A 9,403-nucleotide genomic window follows, 5' to 3' on the forward strand; every position below is an offset into this window, starting at 1 on the left:
GGAAAAGTCGGGTTTCACGAAACGAAACGCGACCCTAAAAAACCAAAAGTCGCTCAACTCTAGTTCCTGCCCTAAAAAATCTCTCCGGAAAGAATCCGTGTGCACACAGCCTAAATCTTTAGTGATAAGTATTTTTTTAAGAGGTTTTTTTTGTATAGATCTCGTCCAAAAGCGTTCTCAGAAAAACTCATTAACTTATCAGGTCACCCATTCTGCAAAGAATAGTCCTCCAAATTGGACATCCTCTGCAATCCATAATATTCGTTGTGCTTTTTCATAAGACTACTTTTATATCAGCTCTTATTTCTTCTGTTTCTTTTAGGCTGGTTTCACATTGGCGTTTCACAGACCTGCGTCGGGCTGCGCACGACCACCGCTAAGCTCCAGCCCCTGCCGCGCCTCCTCCGGTTAGCTCCACCTATGGGTGCAGGACGCTGCATGCGACCTGCGTCCCCTATCTTTAGCATTGGGGACGCAGGCAAGCGCAGGTATGCGTTTGGCGGCGCATGCGTCCTTTTGACAGTGCGCCAAATGCAACCTGTTGCATTTTGGTGCGCTCGGCGCACCGTCAAAAGGACACATGCGCCGCCAAATGCATACCTGCGCACGGCCTGTGTCCCCAATGCTAACGATAGGGGATGCAGGCCGCATGCAGCGTCCTGCACCCATAGGCGGAGCTAACTGGAGGAGGCGTGACAGGGGCGGAGCTTAGCGGCGGCCGTGCGCAGACGAACGCAGGTCTGTGAAACGCCAATGTGAACCCAGCCTTAGATCTTTTCAGTTACTATTATGTTTCTTTGGGATCTGGGCCAATACGCTGCATTTGTCATGATGCGGATGCCTTGGATTTAGAGAAGCCGCATGGAGCAGACGTACAGATATCTACCGAGTTCATATTCCTATGAGATCAGGACTTGTCGGTGCCCGGGGCTCATTCTCTTAAATACTGAGCATTTCCATCTGAACAGTTTGATCCAATTGTTGGTACTGTGAGCTTTGGAGATAAATTCCCACTGACAAATGATGGTAGACGGCGAATGGTAGAATACAATAAACACGCACTTAGATTTATTTACATTCGCACGGCACTTGGCATTGAGACGGCCGCGTCCGTGCCAGGATTGGTTACCAATCACAGATTCGGGAGAACTTGTCGGCAGGATGAAGACTTCACGTTTCTTCCCTCTGCGCTTGAAATAAGACGTGAATTTCTATGGACAGCAAAGAAACCAATTAAAGTTGTACATGCTCGCAGATCACATCAAAATCAGACCGGGATTCAATAAATAGAATAAAACAGCAAAGCTAGACAAGATGAACAGTAATTAATGCGCAGAAGCCTTCATGTTCAACAAGCAGGGACTTAAGTAGGTTCTGTATACTTTGTAACCTTTTCAATTTCCTCAATACATCTAAAGTAGGTATACGGAATAATGCAGGTACTGAGGATTACACCCAGAATACAGGACAGGAGAAGTGGGGTACTGTGCAGTGTATATATACAGAATAATGCAGGTACTGAGGATTACACCCAGAATACAGGACAGGAGAAGTGGGGTACTGTGCAGTGTATATATACAGAATAATGCAGGTACTGAGGATTACACAGAGAATACAGGACAGGAGAAGTGGGGTACTGTGCAGTGTATATATTCAGAATAATGCAGGTACTGAGGATTACACCCAGAATACAGGACAGGAGAAGCGGGGTACTGTACAGTGTATATATACAGAATAATACAGGTACTGAGGATTACACCCAGAATACAGGACAGGAGAAGTGGGGAACTGTGCAGTGTATATATACAGAATAATACAGATACTGAGGATTACACCCAGAATACAGGACAGGAGAAGTGGGGTACTGTGCAGTGTATATATACAGAATAATACAGGTACTGAGGATTACACCCAGAATACAGGACAGGATAGGTGGGGTACTGTGCATTATATATATACAGAATAATACAGGTACTGAGGATTACACCCAGAATACAGGACAGGAGAAGTGGGGTACTGTACAGTGTATATATACAGAATAATGCAGGTACTGAGGATTACACCCAGAATACAGGACAGGAGAAGTGGGGTACTGTGCAGTGTATATATACAGAATAATACAGGTACTGAGGATTACACCCAGAATACAGGACAGGAGAAGTGGGGTACTGTGCAGTGTATATATACAGAATAATACAGGTACTGAGGATTACACCCAGAATACAGGACAGGAGAAGTGGGGTACTGTACAGTGTATATATACAGAATAATGCAGGTACTGAGGATTACACCCAGAATACAGGACAGGAGAAGTGGGGTACTGTACAGTGTATATATACAGAATAATGCAGGTACTGAGGATTACACCCAGAATACAGGACAGGAGAAGTGGGGTACTGTACAGTGTATATATACAGAATAATACAGGTACTGAGGATTACACCCAGAATACAGGACAGGAGAAGTGGGGTACTGTGCAGTGTATATATACAGAATAATACAGGTACTGAGGATTACACCCAGAATACAGGACAGGAGAAGTGGGGTACTGTACAGTGTATATATACAGAATAATACAGGTACTGAGGATTACACCCAGAATACAGGACAGGAGAAGTGGGGTACTGTACAGTGTATATATACAGAATAATGCAGGTACTGAGGATTACACCCAGAATACAGGACAGGAGAAGTGGGGTACTGTACAGTGTATATATACAGAATAATGCAGGTACTGAGGATTACACCCAGAATACAGGACAGGAGAAGTGGGGTACTGTGCAGTGTATATATACAGAATAATACAGGTACTGAGGATTACACCCAGAATACAGGACAGGAGAAGTGGGGTACTGTACAGTGTATATATACAGAATAATGCAGGTACTGAGGATTACACCCAGAATACAGGACAGGAGAAGTGGGGTACTGTGCAGTGTATATATACAGAATAATACAGGTACTGAGGATTACACCCAGAATACAGGACAGGATAGGTGGGGTACTGTGCATTATATATATACAGAATAATACAGGTACTGAGGATTACACCCAGAATACAGGACAGGAGAAGTGGGGTACTGTACAGTGTATATATACAGAATAATGCAGGTACTGAGGATTACACCCAGAATACAGGACAGGAGAAGTGGGGTACTGTGCAGTGTATATATACAGAATAATACAGGTACTGAGGATTACACCCAGAATACAGGACAGGAGAAGTGGGGTACTGTGCAGTGTATATATACAGAATAATACAGGTACTGAGGATTACACCCAGAATACAGGACAGGAGAAGTGGGGTACTGTACAGTGTATATATACAGAATAATGCAGGTACTGAGGATTACACCCAGAATACAGGACAGGAGAAGTGGGGTACTGTACAGTGTATATATACAGAATAATGCAGGTACTGAGGATTACACCCAGAATACAGGACAGGAGAAGTGGGGTACTGTACAGTGTATATATACAGAATAATACAGGTACTGAGGATTACACCCAGAATACAGGACAGGAGAAGTGGGGTACTGTGCAGTGTATATATACAGAATAATACAGGTACTGAGGATTACACCCAGAATACAGGACAGGAGAAGTGGGGTACTGTACAGTGTATATATACAGAATAATACAGGTACTGAGGATTACACCCAGAATACAGGACAGGAGAAGTGGGGTACTGTACAGTGTATATATACAGAATAATGCAGGTACTGAGGATTACACCCAGAATACAGGACAGGAGAAGTGGGGTACTGTGCAGTGTATATATACAGAATAATACAGGTACTGAGGATTACACCCAGAATACAGGACAGGAGAAGTGGGGTACTGTGCAGTGTATATATACAGAATAATACAGGTACTGAGGATTACACCCAGAATACAGGACAGGAGAAGTGGGGTACTGTGCAGTGTATATATTCAGAATAATGCAGGTACTGAGGATTACACCCAGAATACAGGACAGGAGAAGTGGGGTACTGTGCAGTGTATATATACAGAATAATACAGGTACTGAGGATTACACCCAGAATACAGGACAGGAGAAGTGGGGTACTGTGCAGTGTATATATACAGAATAATACAGGTACTGAGGATTACACCCAGAATACAGGACAGGAGAAGTGGGGTACTGTACAGTGTATATATACAGAATAATGCAGGTACTGAGGATTACACCCAGAATACAGGACAGGAGAAGTGGGGTACTGTGCAGTGTATATATTCAGAATAATACAAGTACTGAGGATTACACCCAGAATACAGGACAGGAGAAGTGGGGTACTGTGCAGTGTATATATACAGAATAATGCAGGTACTGAGGATTACACCCAGAATACAGGACAGGAGAAGTGGGGTACTGTGCAGTGTATATATTCAGAATAATGCAGGTACTGAGGAGTACACCCAGAATACAGGACAGGAGAAGTGGGGTACTGTGCAGTGTATATATACAGAATAATACAAGTACTGAGGATTACACCCAGAATACAGGACAGGAGAAGTGGGATACTGTGCAGTGTATATATACAGAATAATACAGGTACTGAGGATTACACCCAGAATACAGGACAGGAGAAGTGGGGTACTGTGCAGTGTATATATACAGAATAATGCAGGTACTGAGGATTACACCCAGAATACAGGACAGGAGAAGTGGGGTACTGTGCAGTGTATATATACAGAATAATATAGGTACTGAGGATTACACCCAGAATACAGGACAGGAGAAGTAGGGTACTGTGCAGTGTATATATACAGAATAATACAGGTACTGAGGATTACACCCAGAATATAGGACAGGAGAAGTGGGGTACTGTGCAGTGTATATATACAGAATAATACAAGTACTGAGGATTACACCCAGAATACAGGACAGGAGAAGTGGGGTACTGTGCAGTGTATATATACAGAATAATGCAGGTACTGAGGATTACACCCAGAATACAGGACAGGAGAAGTGGGGTACTGTGCAGTGTATATATACAGAATAATACAGGTACTGAGGAGTACACCCAGAATACAGGACAGGAGAAGTGGGGTACTGTGCAGTGTATATATACAGAATAATACAGGTACTGAGGATTACACCCAGAATACAGGACAGGAGAAGTGGGGTACTGTGCAGTGTATATATTCAGAATAATACAAGTACTGAGGATTACACCCAGAATACAGGACAGGAGAAGTGGGGTACTGTGCAGTGTATATATACAGAATAATACAGGTACTGAGGAGTACACCCAGAATACAGGACAGGAGAAGTGGGGTACTGTGCAGTGCATATATACAGAATAATACAGGTACTGAGGATTACACCCAGAATACAGGACAGGAGAAGTGTGGTACTGTGCAGTGTATATATTCAGAATAATACAAGTACTGAGGATTACACCCAGAATACAGGACAGGAGAAGTGGGGTACTGTGCAGTGTATATATTCAGAATAATACAAGTACTGAGGATTACACCCAGAATACAGGACAGGAGAAGTGGGGTACTGTGCAGTGTATATATACAGAATAATACAGGTACTGAGGATTACACCCAGAATACAGGACAGGAGAAGTGTGGTACTGTGCAGCGTATATATACAGAATAATACAGGTACTGAGGATTACACCCAGAATACAGGACAGGAGAAGTGTGGTACTGTGCAGTGTATATATACAGAATAATACAAGTACTGAGGATTACACCCAGAATACAGGACAGGAGAAGTGGGGTACTGTGCAGTGTATATATACAGAATAATACAGGTACTGAGGAGTACACCCAGAATACAGGACAGGAGAAGTGGGGTACTGTGCAGTGTATAAATACAGAATAATACAGGTACTGAGGATTACACCCAGAATACAGGACAGGAGAAGTGGGGTACTGTGCAGTGTATATATTCAGAATAATACAAGTACTGAGGATTACACCCAGAATACAGGACAGGAGAAGTGGGGTACTGTGCAGTGTATATATACAGAATAATACAGGTACTGAGGATTACACCCAGAATACAGGACAGGAGAAGTGGGGTACCGTGCAGTGTATATATACAGAATAATACAGGTACTGAGGATTACACCCAGAATACAGGACAGGAGAAGTGTGGTACTGTGCAGTGTATATATACAGAATAATACAGGTACTGAGGATCACACCCAGAATACAGGACAGGAGAAGTGGGGTACTGTGCAGTGTATATATTCAGAATAATACAAGTACTGAGGATTACACCCAGAATACAGGACAGGAGAAGTGGGGTACTGTGCAGTGTATATATTCAGAATAATACAAGTACTGAGGATTACACCCAGAATACAGGACAGGAGAAGTGGGGTACTGTGCAGTGTATATATTCAGAATAATACAGGTACTGAGGATTACACAAAGAATACAGGACAGGAGAAGTGGGGTACTGTGCAGTGTATATATACAGAATAATACAGGTACTGAGGAGTACACCCAGAATACAGGACAGGAGAAGTGGGGTACTGTGCAGTGTATATATACAGAATAATACAGGTACTGAGGATTACACCCAGAATACAGGACAGGAGAAGTGGTACTGTGCAGTGTATATATACAGAATAATACAGGTACTGAGGATTACACCCAGAATACAGGACAGGAGAAGTGGTACTGTGCAGTGTATATATACAGAATAATACAAGTACTGAGGATTACACCCAGAATACAGGACAGGAGAAGTGGGGTACTGTGCAGTGTATATATACAGAATAATACAGGTACTGAGGATGATACCCAGAATACAGGACAGGAGAAGTGGTGTACTGTGCATTGTATATATACAGAATAATACAGGTACTGAGGATTACACCCAGAATACAGGACAGGAGAAGTGGGGTACTGTGCAGTGTATATATACAGAATAATACAGGTACTGAGGATTACACCCAGAATACAGGACAGGAGAAGTGGGGTACTGTGCAGTGTATATATTCAGAATAATACAGGCACTGAGGATTACACCCAGAATACAGGACAGGAGAAGTGGGGTACTGTGCAGTGTATATATACAGAATAATACAGGTACTGAGGATTACACCCAGAATACAGGACAGGAGAGGTGGGGTACTGTGCAGTGTATATATACAGAATTATACAAGTACTGAGGATTATACCCAGAATACAGGACAGGAGAAGTGGTACTGTGCAGAGTATATATTCAGAATAATACAAGTACTGAGGATTACACCCAGAATACAGGACAGGAGAAGGGGGGTACTGTGCAGTGTATATATACAGAATAATACAAGTACTGAGGATTATACCCAGAATACAGGACAGGAGAAGTGGTACTGTGCAGTGTATATATTCAGAATAATACAAGTACTGAGGATTACACCCAGAATACAGGACAGGAGAAGTGGGGTACTGTGCAATGTATATATTCAGAATAATACAGGTACTGAGGATTACACAAAGAATACAGGACAGGAGAAGTGGGGTACTGTGCAGTGTATATATACAGAATAATACAGGTACTGAGGATTATACCCAGAATACAGGACAGGAGAAGTGGGGTACTGTGCAGTGTATATATACAGAATAATACAGGTACTGAGGATTACACCCAGAATACAGGACAGGAGAAGTGGGGTACTGTGCAGTGTATATATACAGAATAATACAGGTACTGAGGATTACACCCAGAATACAGGACAGGAGAAGTGGTACTGTGCAGTGTATATATACAGAATAATACAAGTACTGAGGATTACACCCAGAATACAGGACAGGAGAAGTGGGGTACTGTGCAGTGTATATATTCAGAATAATACAAGTACTGAGGATTACACCCAGAATACAGGACAGGAGAAGTGGGGTACTGTGCAGTGTATATATTCAGAATAATACAGGTACTGAGGATTACACCCAGAATACAGGACAGGAGAAGTGGGGTACTGTGCAGTGTATATATACAGAATAATACAGGTACTGAGGATTACACCCAGAAAACAGGACAGGAGAAGTGGGGTACTGTGCAGTGTATATATACAGAATTATACAAGTACTGAGGATTATACCCAGAATACAGGACAGGAGAAGTGGTACTGTGCAGTGTATATATTCAGAATAATACAAGTACTGAGGATTACACCCAGAATACAGGACAGGAGAAGGGGGGTACTGTGCAGTGTATATATTCAGAATAATACAGGTACTGAGGATTACACAAAGAATACAGGACAGGAGAAGTGGGGTACTGTGCAGTGTATATATTCAGAATAATACAAGTACTGAGGATTACACCCAGAATACAGGACAGGAGAAGTGGGGTACTGTGCAGTGTATATATTCAGAATAATACAGGTACTAAGGATTACACCCAGAATACAGGACAGGAGAAGTGGGGTACTGTGCAGTGTATATATACAGAATAATACAGGTACTGAGGATTACACCCAGAATACAGGACAGGAGAAGTGGGGTGCTGTGCAGTGTATATATTCAGAATAATACAGGTACTGAGGATTACACCCAGAATACAGGACAGGAGAAGTGGTACTGTGCAGTGTATATATACAGAATAATACAGGTACTGAGGATTACACCCAGAATACAGGACAGGAGAAGTGTGGTACTGTGCAGTGTATATATACAGAATAATACAGGTACTGAGGATTACACCCAGAATACAGGACAGGAGAAGTGTGGTACTGTGCAGTGTATATATACAGAATAATACAGGTACTGAGGATTACACCCAGAATACAGGACAGGAGAAGTGGGGTACTGTGCAGTATATATATTCAGAATAATACAGGTACTGAGGATTACACCCAGAATACAGGACAGGAGAAGGGGGGTACTGTGCAGTGTATATATTCAGAATAATACAGGTACTGAGGATTACACAAAGAATACAGGACAGGAGAAGTGGGGTACTGTGCAGTGTATATATTCAGAATAATACAAGTACTGAGGATTACACCCAGAATACAGGACAGGAGAAGTGGGGTACTGTGCAGTGTATATATTCAGAATAATACAGGTACTAAGGATTACACCCAGAATACAGGACAGGAGAAGTGGGGTACTGTGCAGTGTATATATACAGAATAATACAGGTACTGAGGATTACACCCAGAATACAGGACAGGAGAAGTGGGGTGCTGTGCAGTGTATATATTCAGAATAATACAGGTACTGAGGATTACACCCAGAATACAGGACAGGAGAAGTGGTACTGTGCAGTGTATATATACAGAATAATACAGGTACTGAGGATTACACCCAGAATACAGGACAGGAGAAGTGTGGTACTGTGCAGTGTATATATACAGAATAATACAGGTACTGAGGATTACACCCAGAATACAGGACAGGAGAAGTGTGGTACTGTGCAGTGTATATATACAGAATAATACAG

At 42.4% G+C, this 9,403-nt stretch overlaps 1 protein-coding gene and 1 long non-coding RNA gene across 20 annotated transcripts in view; both read left to right on the top strand.

Moving 5' to 3' along the window:
* The window catches only part of LOC141057112 (uncharacterized), a 401,445-nt gene that overhangs the window by 40,009 nt on the left and 352,033 nt on the right, over nt 1–9,403 (top strand). The window lies entirely within an intron of this gene.
* Nucleotides 713–9,403, top strand: part of LOC141057113 (uncharacterized) — a 40,952-nt gene continuing 32,261 nt past the window's right edge. For all 19 annotated transcript variants that reach the window (XR_012221986.1, XR_012221991.1, XR_012221974.1 and 16 more), the window contains exons 1-2: nt 713–8,343; nt 8,722–9,025. This is a non-coding gene — a long non-coding RNA (uncharacterized lncRNA). The remainder of the gene's footprint in view (nt 8,344–8,721; nt 9,026–9,403) is intronic.

Source organism: Dendrobates tinctorius, unplaced genomic scaffold (assembly GCF_039654945.1).
Source record: "Dendrobates tinctorius isolate UK_male_01 unplaced genomic scaffold, ASM3965494v1 ptg000202l, whole genome shotgun sequence".
Lineage (NCBI taxonomy): Eukaryota > Metazoa > Chordata > Amphibia > Anura > Dendrobatidae > Dendrobates > Dendrobates tinctorius.